The sequence below is a fragment of the Nelumbo nucifera genome, chromosome 3, assembly GCF_055504915.1.
Source record: "Nelumbo nucifera cultivar China Antique chromosome 3, China Antique-T2T, whole genome shotgun sequence".
NCBI lineage: Eukaryota > Viridiplantae > Streptophyta > Magnoliopsida > Proteales > Nelumbonaceae > Nelumbo > Nelumbo nucifera.
The window spans coordinates 110,833,194-110,847,060 of NC_142651.1; the positions used below are offsets into that span (position 1 = coordinate 110,833,194).

Consider the following 13,867-nt stretch of genomic DNA (forward strand, 5'->3'; position numbering starts at 1 on the left):
CAATCATATATGCTACCCAGATACAACAAGGCCACACAGCTGAATATGGTATTGGATATGATGAAATTTGCCCTAAAAATTAAAGTTTTCCACATGGTATGGCACCCTTGTACAGGTATCTATGGATTCGGGTATAAATGTATCATAGACAATTTTGTGTTTTTTCTTTTTAATGAAGATAATTCTGTGTATTATTATTCACTACACATTTCAGATCTACAGTGGATGAATAAATAATTATTTATATTCAAAAGGGGAGGGATTGGAGAAGATGTCAGTCATGTCACCCAAAGAATTAGAGTGGGAGTTAGATAGGTGAAATGGTTGGGTGCATTTGGAGTCTTATGTGATAGGGATACCACTTGGGCTAAAATCCAGAAAAGGAATTTGGCATTATTGGTGAAATGGCTCTGGAAATTACATGCAGAGGAAGGAAAGTTATTGGTGTAAGTGGTGGTGAGCATTTACAGGCTTGCAGTGAATGGATGGGTTGATGGAACTCAGGCTAGGATTACAAGAGCATCACCTTGGAAAGCCATCCAAGCTTCTGTTCCTTTGTTCTTGCCGTGGATCAGGTATAATTTACATTCTGGCAACCGAATCAACTTTTGGGACAGACTTGGATTGGGGATTTTCCTTCGAAAGATTAGTTCCCTTATTTGCTTTCTCCAATTATGAGAATGTGCCTATTTGTTTTTTGATACTGTCAAATTCCACTGGTAGGTTTGGTTGGGATTTGGGATTCAGATGGGCTGTTGGGGACCCTGATGGGATTTTCCTGAATCCTACTAAGCCTGATAAAAGGATTTGACCCTCTCTCCCTCTTGTTCATTCTGTTGTGCTTCCTATTTTAAAGCCTTAACCCAGTTGGATGACCACGGGGTGTTGCCATTTCCCACAGAGGAAATGTGGGGTAGGCCTATTCCACTAAGGGTTAGGAGCTTCTGTTGGGAGGTTTTTCTAAAAAGAATCAACACATGTGATTTTCTTCAAAGAAAAAGACCTAAAAGCTACTTATCCCCTCAATGGTGTATCCTTTGTAAGGCCAATGGTGAGAATTGCTATCACTTACTAATTACTTGTACTTTTGTGAAAGATATTTGGGAATGGTTTCTCTTTGTTTGGGTGTAGATGGGTTCTTCCACCAAATGTGCAAAGCTTGTTTTCCAATACCTTTTTCTGCTAGCCTAGGAAGGGCTGTCATTGTTTGGACAATGTGGGAGGAAAGGAATTCATGGATTTTTCCAGCAAAGGACAGAAGCAAAGAAACTATCTTGGAGGTGATTTTCTCTAGAGTGGTGCATTGCCTGAAAACTTTGGAAACATTTAAGGACTTTTCAATGGTTGATATGCTAAGAAGTTGGACGGCATTGCTTCTTCAGCCCCCGATCAAGGAATCCTCAGTCCTATCCTGGTGTCCTCCCCTTAATGGTTTTCTCAAGTTTAACTTTGATGGAAACAGTGCTGGAAATCCAGAACCTTGGGGCATTGGGGGAGTGATAAGGGATGAAAAAGGGAACATAATTGCCTTATTTTCAGCCCTATTGGAGTTGGTGACTCCCTTAGGGTTGAGATACTTGCAGTTTTGGAAGGAGTTCAAACTTCAAAGAGCTAAGGAGCCGAGCATTAATAAACTGATAATAGAAGGGAACTCTAAACTGGTTGGGCTGGCTGAACGAGAAGCAGGATGGTCTTTGGGCTTACAACAATGAAAAGAAAAAATTCAAGTGGTTGACTCAGGGCATGGGTTTAAAGATCTGCCAAATTCTTGGGAGAGTTGAGAGAATTTTACCTCTCCTTTGTGTCATCATATTTTCTCTACCCTTACAAGTCACACAAATTGGATTTTTGATCCAGAAATTGTGTTTCTTGATTATGTTCTGTCACAAAGGGTGTTATGTCTTGACAAGTCTTCTAGCTGTATCTTTGTTTTGATGCATGTAGTGTTCAATGAATCTCATTGTTTTGCCTTGGCCGAATCACCTCGTCATCTACTTGTTCTCTATCTCCAATTGTTGGTCCACCGTCGGTGATCTCTTTCCCTATGACAACTACTATTGGCTTGACCCCATTATTGCATACTTGTGCTGACTTTTTCATTGCCCTCTTAGCCATCTGAGCCTTCTCCAGAGCTTGCATAACCCTGTTGGCGTATGACTACTCGTTTTCAGTATGGGATTGTTAAACTAAATCCAAATATGCACTTCATGTTAGTACACTTCTAGAGATTGAACCTACTTGTTAGAAATAGGTTCAAAAGGATCCACGTTGGGTTCTTATTATGGCTGATTAATACAAAATCCTCGTGCACAATAAAAATTGGTCACTTGTTCCTCCACTGGGTGCTTATTATGGCTGATCCACGTTGGGTGCTTATTATGGCTGATTAATACAAAGCCCTCACTTGTTGCAAAGGGTAACATTCAAGAGGCCAGCCAATATTGATTTTGATGAGACATTTAGTCTAGTTGTGAAACCCACTATCATTTCATACCCTACTAGCTTTGGCTATTTCTTTTGGCTAGCATATACATCAACTTGATGTGAGTAAGCCTTTTTTCATGGGTTTATCGATAAAGATGTTTATATGAAGCAACCAATTGGTTTTATTTATCCTTGTTTTTCCTTAGTATGTTTATAAGGTTCAAGAATCTATATATGGGCTTTAAGCAGACATAGAATGGTTCCACTGTCTCCGTGATCATGTCCTTCAGCTTCACTTTGTTGCTTCACATGTTGGCCCGTCCCTCTTCTTCAAGCGGATGTTCATATTACTCGTATATTAGCATGTTGACCCGTCTCTCTTTTCTTCACATGTTGACCCGTCTCTCTTCTCTATATGGGCTTAAGCAGACATAGCATGGTTCACTTTGCATTACGTGACCTTGGACCGGCTCACTATTTTCTTAGGCTTGAACTTCGAAGCGCTACTTCTGGTTCTGGTGTGCAAATCTCCCAAAGTCCCCAACATAAGTATATTCAAGACCTTCATCGTTGCAAGTTACAGGATATCAAACTTGCTCCAACACCCATGTCGGCTTCTACTAGGTTGGATGCCACCTCTAGTACCTTCTTTTCTGATTCCACTCTTTATCGTAGCACAATAGGTGCACTACAATAAGCTATCTTGACTTGGCCTGAGATTTTATTTGCCATTAACAAGGTCGGTCAATTTATGAAGTCCCCAATTGATGTCCATTGGTCCACCGTTAAACTTATATTGCGTTTTCTCAAAGGGACAATTGGTCTGTGTCTATTCTTTTCTTGCGACTCTCCTCACACTCTTGAGGCATTTTTTTGATGCCGATTGGGCAACTTGACCCGTTGATATAAAATCTCCAAGTGGTTCTTACATTCATCTTTGGCATAATCTAATTGCTTGGAGTTCGAAGAAATAGTAAATTATTTTCTATTCTAGCACTGTCCAAGAATATCGGTCTCTTGCTTTTACCACTTCTGATATTATTTAGGTTTCTATGCGTAGGACTGTCAACGGGTCAGGTCTAGGCCAGCATCAGCTAGAATCGGAATCAACTCAAAATGAACCTGGAACCAAACCGATTAATTCTTAGGACAATCGGGTCTGATCTGACGGACTTGATTATAATAAATAAATATGTTTAATATATATTAAATATTATACATATTATGTATATTATATAAAGCTCGGGTCTGAATCGATTCAGGGTTGGGTGGAATCAATTTTGAACCGAAAATAATCAGGATTTTCGAGTTTGACTAGTTGAGTTGGTAATTTTGGCAAATTTTTAACCCAATCTAGTCATGGTCTAACCGGTCCAATAGGCCAATCGGTAGGGTGATCATTTCAGCTCGGCGTGGCCCAAAAATTCTGGGCTTGGGCCTAGGTTTTGTGTTTAGGCCTGGCCTAGGTTTGGGCCCACATCAGGCCTACAAATTTTAAGGGCGGGTTTGGGCTTAATACTTCAAGCCCGGCCTGGTCCACATATATTTAAACTTACACATTTTGTGTATAATGTATACAAGTTATTTTACATTATGTTATATATTTTATATATAAATATTATAGCATGACATGTATAATTTATATTATACTAGTAATTAAGCACATGCATTGCACGTGAGAAAAATTTCTTTATATTAATTATTTGAATTTTAGATATATCATGGTGAAGATAGAAATTGAAAATTAACAAAAGTAACAATATGATTAAAGAAAAACTTAAGTGCTTGTAGCAAATAACAATTATTATTATTATTATTATTATTATTATTATTATTATTATTATATTTTGTATTGCATTTTTATTTTTGATGTTCTATGTTTTTTTAAATATTTATTATTCAATTATGACATCATGTGTTTCTTTGAAAAGTTGGATCATTAACCCACCATCTCGATAAGAAAATAGCTTTGCTTCTGTATTAGTTTTAAATTAGGAAAAATTATAGTCGGAGTTGGTTGTACATTTAAAATTAGGATATAAATTGGTCCTTAAACCAACAAAACTTTGACAAACGGCTTTACATTTTAAATTATAAAAACCTCACCATGTCATCAAAGGCTTATGTGGTTGTTGCCAGCATGGGACTCTTAATCCATGTTGGAAAAAACAAAAAGCTTATCAATTTCTCTCATTCTCTCTTTCTACCTATCGTTCTCCCTCAATCTCTTTCATTCTCATTCTCGGTCGATCTCTCCTCCCTTGATTTCTATCGTTCTTCCTCAATTTCTCTCCCGCTCCCTCTTTCATTCTTTTTTTTTTCTTAGACACTTACATGGTATTAATCAAATCGTATAAAAGAACATGAAACTAACTTGGTATGATTAAAAAATCATTACACCAATTTGATAAAAAATTCACAAGAAACTCTCTTGGCTACAAAATTTACATCAATTGGAGAACGATAGAGATTGGGAGAGAAGGAGATATTGACCAAGAGGGAGAATGAGGGAGAAGAATGAGAGACATTGAGGGAGAACGATAGAGAGAGAGATAGGGAGAGGTTTTGATTTGGTTATAGATTGAAGATGAGAGTGTGAGATCGAGAGATGACTATGAGAGTAAAAGAGAAGGGAGGGAGATTGAGAAATAGAGGGAGTGGGAGAAAAATTGAAAACCTATTTTCGGTATAGGATTTTTTGTTGTGTCCAAAATGGACCAAGAGTCCCATGTTTGCAACAGTCACATAAACCTTCAATGACATGGCAGGGGTTTTTATAATTTGAAATGTAGAGCTGGTTGTTAGAGTTTTGTTGGTTTTTGTACCAACCTGCAACCTAATTTTAAATGTACAACTTTCTTTGGCTATATTTTTTTCCTTTAAATTATATATTTCATTTATATTATATAAAATATTTTTTACTTATCACACTTAATTTTTGTTTGTCTATGGTATCATTTGACTCAAACCACTAACTCACCATCTAAAAAGAAAAAGTTTGATTTTTAAGTTAACCTTAAATTTTGTATTACATTTCTATCATTGATAAAATTATTTCTTATACATAAAACTTATTTTTATTCAATATAATGAATGCATAATATTAGAGATGTACCCAATATTTTATTCTTTATAAATATATAACATTAGATATGTGCCCAAAATTTTCTCTATCCTTTTTTTTCTGATTCTTTGTATTTTCTATTATTAAAAAATTTATTATTTGACTATGACATCATTTCCTTTCTAAGTAGATTTTAAATTTGGCATTCCATTTTCAATATTAATAAAAATAGTTCTTACATTTCATAGTTATTTATTTTAATTTTTTATTATTTAATTATGGCATTATTTAATAATCCATTTGATCCCAAATGGTTGAATTGCTTGCCCACCACCGGGAGGGAAGAAAATGGTTTTGTTTTTAAATTAATTTTCAAATTATTTATTTTTATACTATTAAAATTAATATTGTGGATATAATTATAAGAATTTAATGATGAGAAAAATATATCTTAAATATAGGATTTAATGAGGGAGAATACGAAAATATTTTTATTTCCAATTGGTTTTAAATTTTACATTCAATTCCATCATTAATAAAAACACTTCTTATTCATCATACTTATTATTGTTTAATATGTATGTTAAAAATGTTCTCAATTTTTTAATTTATATTTTTTCATTTTATTATTTAATTGTGACAATATAGATTGACCCATTTGACCCAAAATGATTTAATTTTTTACCATCACCTAGATGAAAATACTATTTTTGATAGGTAGATTTTAAAAGTATAAGTTTTTATGTTATTGGAATTATTAATTTGTTAAATATGAATTTAATTAATAGAACTTAATGATGAGAATAAACAAAAGTGACTTAAAACTTATTAAGTATGGATTCAATGAATATGTGTGCAAGTTAATAACTTAAATGTTGGATTTAATGAAAGAGAATTGAATGCATTGAAAATTTTAAAGTTACCTCTTTTCAACTCATTTAATATCAAGAATCGATTACCCTATTTGCCCTCATTTTTTATCAATAAATTTAAATATAGAGGGGTAAATTTGTCCTTAGAAAATTCCAGAAATATTATTGAGTCCATTCGTGCTTTTTAAAGTAGTATAAATGTAATATTTTGTATTATATAATGTATAAAATAAATTTATATGCATGTTATGTCATTTAATATAAAATATTATAGATATGTATTGTTTTATATATATGAAAAACATTGGACCAGAATCAGGCCCGACCTGACTCGAGCCCTATAGACATGGGCTAGGGCTTATGTTTCAGGCCCAAAACCTTGGGCTGGGCCAGGCCTAGGCCTAAGCTATAGCCCTTATCATAAGTGCAAAGCCTGGCCTGGCTCATGATCACCCCTACCAATCGGTCCTATTTTCTAAAAATGGTAAATATTAATACAAATTATATTGATTCTTTAAATACTATAGTATGTAAACAAACATTTTAATTCTTTCATCATTTTTCAACAATTTCCAATTATGTTTCAATATTTCATACTTTGTATAAATTAATGAAATATAGATTTTTATGTTTAAATAGCTTATTTATAGTGATATAAAACTCATATTTATTGTAATTAGCATAGGTTTTAAGGATTTATATGAGTTTTTTAGTGTATTCATGTGTATCTTATTTTTTCATCCGTATCCATACGTATCTTAAGCGTATCTCAATACGTCTCTTAAAATTGTCTCTCTGATACACATTGCATTTTCGATACTTTAAACTTTGCTTGTATAAAAGGGCTCTACTTGATAATCCTTATCATTAGACCTGTTCACGGGTCGGGTTCGGGCCGGGCTTTGTCTCTACATTAACAGAAAATGTTTAGGCCCGAGCCCGAGCCCGGCCCGACCATCGGGCCTAGGTCTTGAGCCCGAGCCCGGCCCAACTATAAAGCCCAAAGCTCGGGCCCGAGCCAGAGCCCGAGCCCGACTAGAAATTTAGAAAAAAATGATTTTTCATTTTTAATTCAATTAAAAGTTGTTTTATTTATACTAAAAGACCACAAAACCTAAAAAAATAATGAAAAATCTCATTATTTCCTGAAAAAAGAGAAGAAAATATATTATATACATGTTTTTTTATTATAAAAAATATATTTTTATTAAAATAATACATTATCAAGTTGGGCTTGGACTCAGGCCGGGCTTTTTTGAGAAACCCCAAGCCTAGTCCGAAAAAAAGTCTGGCCTGAGCCTGAGCCCGTGGGCCTGAAATCTTGTCCAAGCCTGACTTAGATCGGGCCAGGCCGGGCCGGGCCCGTCGGGCTATCCAACCCATGAACAGGTCTACTTATCGTCTATTGTATTTTATCTCTATTTTAAATTATTTCAAATTGTATCTCATCCTTTGTAACCGATCTACAAGTGTATATAAATACAAAGACTCGACTATCTAAACCATATTAAGGATTTTTTGGAATTGGAAGAAAAATCAAGGGCATTTTATTAAATCCCCCAAATATACTCCAAGTGGGAGGGTAGCCACTTTTAAAAATTTTTATTGACAATTGTCAAAATCAAGGTTTTTAAAACTGAGTTGGACAACGAACCAGTCAGGGTTCAGTTCCCGGGTTGAACGGTCCGATCGTTCAAACTGAATGGATGGCCCGTTCTAACAAAAAATAAAAAAAATTTAAAAACAAAAAAAGCGATCAAACCGTTGGACGTTTTGAATGATTCGACCGACTGGATCAGCGATTTACTGACCAAATCAACAGTTTTTGGCAAAATAACAGTTCTGAGGTAAAATGGAAGTGACCAATTCCCGGTTTGTCTGTCTGATCCGACCATCCGGTCCAGTACGGTTTTGAAAACCATGGTCAAAATGAAGGAACAATAATATAGGAGCTGTCTTGCCCCAAAAACCAACAGAAAATCATACATCCTTTTCCCTCTCAACCCAACCCAAAACAACAAATAAAAACAGAAGAAAACAATTCATTACAATACGAAAGACTAAACTAATTGATTCTCAGCTTTACAATTCTTATATAGTTTTCTCTCAACAAAATTAAGAATTTTCTTTGGAGCCTCATGGCTAGAACTAAAAAAATGTAATCTTTCTTTTATAAATGTCATTGTTAGCCAAGAAATCAAAGCATTGATTCCCTACCAAAAAAAGGTGTGAGTAAATCAATAAGGTAATGATTCTTATTCATGAATATGTCGGTGAATATGAAGGAATTACCAAGGGAAATGATTCTTATTAATGAAAATGCCAACTAAATAATTTTTATCGCTCTCCACCTTAATTTCCAAAATGTTTTGAACGAAACATAAATTAAGGCCATAAAAAGGAGCAAGGAACTCAGCTCTGGTTGAAGTTCCACGTCTGTAAAAATTTTGGAAGCCGAAGCAAAGCGAATCCTAATTATTTCTCAAAACACCCCTACGACCACAGACACCAGGATTATTACGTGAAACTCCAATCTCCATCTATATTGAGTCTGTAAGGGAGAGGACTTGGCATCTTCCAAATCACCAGGATTAAAAACATGAGTGTTGTGGGAGATAGAGGCAGGGTCACTTTGACTTTTGCTTAATTTCCTCAATCATCTATTGGTTTTAGAAATGAGAAAAGAAGTAGGAGAACAACTAATTAAGTATTTTAGGAGCTACAATGTGTATTTAAGTAGTTCAGTGAAACCAGGGGTTATGTAAGATATTAACCCTAAGGCTATGTTTGGTTTGAAGGAAAAGGTAGGGAAAAGAAGGGAAAGACAGGGAAACTAAAATAAGGTTTGTAAAAGTTTTCCTATCTTTTCCTTCCTTTCCCTACATTTTTCTTCAAACCAAACATAGCCTAAAAGGAATTGGCAGTGTAATATTTGTTTGCGAACAACTTATCAAGCTGCAACTAAATTTATTAGGTATAACGTCTCATTCATCTAAATGATGCAATTAAGTTACAATTGATGTTCGAGAGGGTAGCTAGGTAAGTTATTTTCTCTCCAGTCACACTTTTCATCTTGTGTGCTAAATCATACGTCTCGAGTCTGTTGTAACAGAGCAGCCCATAGGTTTGCTCAATTTTGTATTAGACATGATTGCTCTATAACTTGGTCTACCGTTCCTAGTTTCCTTACAAGTTAGAACAATAGTCACAGTCGAAATGTAATTCTGTTTCTTCTTGAATGAAATTGCTGTTGGAGTCAAAAAAAATACGGGGTTTTCAAATTTTCTTCTAGAAATTGTATAGATTGTCCGCTGTGCGAAACATAAACCATTTATGAGTAACTTGATTTTCTTAAAGGCTGTTTGCATGGTTATGCAGGAAAGAAGTAAAATTTTCTAAAATGGTTATGTGGGATACACACAACTTGATTTTCTTTTCTTTTCTTTTTTTTTTTTTTTTGAATGGTAATGATTTTTCTTTGCAAGACTATCTAAAAATGCAAGAAAACGAAAGTTGGATTTAAAGTGTAAAATGGGTGGGAATGAAGCCCATGAATCATCACAAAATGCGTGGTTTCCAGAAACCAAGTTCACAAATTAACAATGGTAAAAACAGAACATATGTATTATCCCAAACATTCTCAGTCTAGAGATAAAGCAGACTAAATAGATTGACATTAAAACAAAGCAATAAGGAAATAACCTACTTAGGATGAGTTATTTATCTACATGAAACATAAGTGATGAAACCCAATTTAACAAGCTGAACTTGGTAATTAGAAGATTTTAAACCAAGAAAAACTCCTTGTAATTAAATTAAGGAAAGAAAGCATTTGACCAGTAAGTGGCATCACTGTCATAAGGCACGACTCCTATCGAATCCCCGCCGGAACCCGAACCCATAATATGTTCATGTGGGTTCATAACTTCCATGAACCAGCAGCTGGGTAATGTTTGTGCTTGCAGTGCGTCCATGGCCATGAACTCTAAGGCTGTTTTATTATTTTCTTGTACATCAGTGTCGTCGCCACACCTACTCTCTTCAACTGCAATAAAACGGGGTGGTGTTCTCCTAAGCTGTTCGATCCTCTCTTGGATTTCTTTCAATTTCTCGTCCACTAACCATGCTAAATCGTTCAAATCCCCGATGAGCACATCGTTCAAGCTCTTACCTGCTAAGGTCTGGTACATAAGTATAGTCATCTCATGTTTTCGATTGTCTTTCTCTTGCCGCTTCAGCTGCTCCTTCAATTTGGATATCCTTTGCCTGAGGAAGACCTCCTGGTTCATCTTCTTCTTGCTTTGTTCCATCTCAGGCAAGTTCTTAAACCTTGCAAGCACGCGCTGGGCATCGGATGCAGAGGGCCAAACGTCTGGCTGTTTATCATAGGGACTGTAAATGATGGCACAAGCACTGACGCCACATAGAGTGCTAAGTTCACTCACCTTCTTCATCAAACCGTTCTTCCTTTTCTTGAAAGTGGTTCTCCTAGCCGATTCGTTAGCAATCAGTGCAAGCTTAACCTTCTTTCTCGCCATGGTTAATGGTTTGGGGCCTTAGAGAGAAGAAAACAAAATTGGATAAATAGGAATTTGAGGCCGGGGTGGGAGTTGGATTCTGCAGGGTCTCTGTCTCTTGTCTCTGTTTCTCTCTTTATATGGGAGTGCAAATGTAAAAAATGCGAATTCTCGTTTAATTTCGTTTTAGATTTTATTTTATTCTGTTCATGTCTTAATTTACATAATTTTTATTGCAATCAAACAAAATAAGTTAAAATTTAAAATAAAAACAGGTTAAAATTTACATTTAAATCATTTGCACTGTCATAATTTTGTATCAGTGCAAATTTATTTGCATTGCAACTAAATACAGCCTAAGGCATATGGTATGTATGATGCAATGGAGATGAGAGAGGTTGCTGGCGCTTTAGCTTTAGATTTTAATAGCGATTTATTTAGGTTAAGAAATCTCGGAAATCTCGGGTAGATTGGAGATATTGAGATATGGTGCTGGTGTGGTATTATTGGAAGCTAGCTAGGTTTTGTTTTAAATGGGACAACCAATTATTCATTAATGGGCATTAATGATTTTCTATTTTTCTTGTTCAAAAAGGTGGCATGGTTGCCTTGATAACTTCTGTCTTGTTCCATAAATCTGTGATATATGTTGAAGTGAAGTGGAGGATGGAGGCACCAAACATTTTTAACAGGACCGAAGAAAAGTAGTTTAGAAACATTATCAATTTCCAATAAGGAGTTCCAGTTTCTAATCCCTTGAAAGCTTTCTGGAGGCTCTGTTTGGTTTTTAAGGAAAAGGCAGCAAAAAACAAAAAACTGATGATCGTAGACCTAGTGGGTAACGGCCTAGAAATTGAATGTATTAATTAAGTGATGATCTTAACAAATTGATCAAAGTATCACTGTTTTCAAAACTGGATCGGATCGGATGGTCAGACTGGAAAAACTGGGAATTGATCACTTGACCGGTTCTGTTTTCCTCTAAAACTGTTTTTTTTTTCCCAAAACCATTGATTTTGGTCAGTAAACTGCTAAACCAGCAGATTAACCGTTCAAACCGTTTTAACCGTTTTTCGATTTTTAAATTTTTTTTTTATTTTTTTGTCAGAACGGGTCGGCCATTCGGGTCAAACGGTTGGACCATTCGAACTGGTAACTGGACCCTTGACCGGTTCGGTCACCAGTTCGTTTTTAAAAACCTGGCAAAGTATTATTTGAGACCAACCAAAAGAAAACAAATTTAATTAAGGAATCATGAAGCTTATTTTGTTACATTTATTTAAAGAGAAGGAAAAAGACTAACCTTGAGGCTGTGTTTGGTTTTAAAAGAAAAGCTAGGGAAGGAAAGATGTAATTTGAAAGTGAGAGGATGCTTTAGTATGTATTATTTAGTGAAAATATCAGGAAAAGTTTATATTTTTTAATGGTTGTAGTGCAATTTTATTTGCACTGGTACAAATGTATGAGACAAATGAAAAGAATGTAAATTCTGGTTTTACTTTGTTTTAGGTGTACTTTTTATTTTGTTCTGCTTCAGGTATTATTTTACTTCATTTTTATTGTAATTAAACAAAATAAGATAAAATTTTAAATAAAAATAAATTAGAATTTGCACCAAAATCTTTTTTATTACCAAAATTTTGCATTATTAAAAATAAATTTGCATTACAACAAAATACAGCCTTGGCTCATCAATATTGCAATCCGAATTCGATTCGTATCCCAAAATAAATGAATGAAGTTTGGATCTATCTATTTCCGGTTCAATCTGATCCGTTTGCTGCTCTACAGAATACACATGCACCGGGCTTGATGCATCCGTATGCCTGGCATTCTTATTTCTTTTCTTCAGTCTCAGACTCCTGAAACTAACTAACGATTCTAATCTAGCAGTTTTAACAGGAGATCCAAATTACTTTCCGTAGAACTCAGGAGCGGAGCTAGGATTCTTTATTGAGGGGGCCAAAGTGTAATAAGAATGGATAGGGAGGGCCAAAAGATAAGAAACGTGGATAAGAGGGGCAAAATATATGTGGGATTTAAACAATTATTATGAGGATTTTCAAGGCATAGGGGGGGCCATGGCTCCCCTCTGCCACCCCCTGGCTCTGCCCTTGGCCAGCGCGGAGCTAGGAAACTTTCATGAGGGGGCCAAAACCTAAGATGAATTGGGGGTGGGAGGGGGGATAAATATGGATGGTCATAGGGGGGCCAACCCATTGGGGTGGGGAGTGGGGGAGGGGGAATAAGGTAGTGTTTGAGAACACTTAAAAGAAGTACTTCTTTTAAGACATGGGACCACACATTAAGTGGTTTTTAATTACTTATGGGTGTTTGGTAAAAAAGTGGGGAAAAAGTACTTTGAAAAAGTGACTTCAAGTTGGCTTTTTTTAATTACTTCTCAAAAAAAATAGGATGAACTAGTCCTTGATAAATTTTTATAATGCCTAAAATATCCCCACGAGGGTTATACCTCCAGCCTCCTTCTCCATTCATTCGAACCTCAAACCCTAGTAGTGGCAACTACCTCCCCCCTTTGATCTATTCTTCCTTTTCTTATCCCTTTTATTATTTTTTCTCTCTCCTTTCGTTTATCAGCTCCCCCTCTATCAATTGCAGCAGCTTGTTCGAATAGTGGCAACGTCTGTGCCATTCAAAAACGGGAATCTAATGTTGTCGGCGTACCAGTTGTCGTTCTCTCTCCCTCCCTAATGAAAATTTGTTAGGGGGTTTTAATGGCAGAAATGTAGCGGTGAAATTAGAGTGGAGACTCAGTTTCAGAAACTAGGGTTTGTGATACTTGGACGAAATGCCTATTACAAGGTACCAGATAAGAAACGAGTACAACATCGCCGATCCGGAGCTACCGATAAAGATGATCCCAAAGCGCTACTTGAAGGCGTCACCATGGCCGGGCTCGTCGGCGTCTTGCGTCAGCTTGGAGACCTATTCTCTGTCGTCTTCTATTGATGATTAGTTATTATTATTAT

The 13,867-nt window shown here is 35.6% G+C and overlaps 1 pseudogene; it reads right to left on the reverse strand.

Moving 5' to 3' along the window:
* Positions 1-9,953: 9,953 nt before the first annotated feature.
* Positions 9,954-11,026, reverse strand: LOC104607189 (agamous-like MADS-box protein AGL80 pseudogene; annotated as a pseudogene).
* Between the last annotated feature and the right edge of the window lie 2,841 nt (positions 11,027-13,867).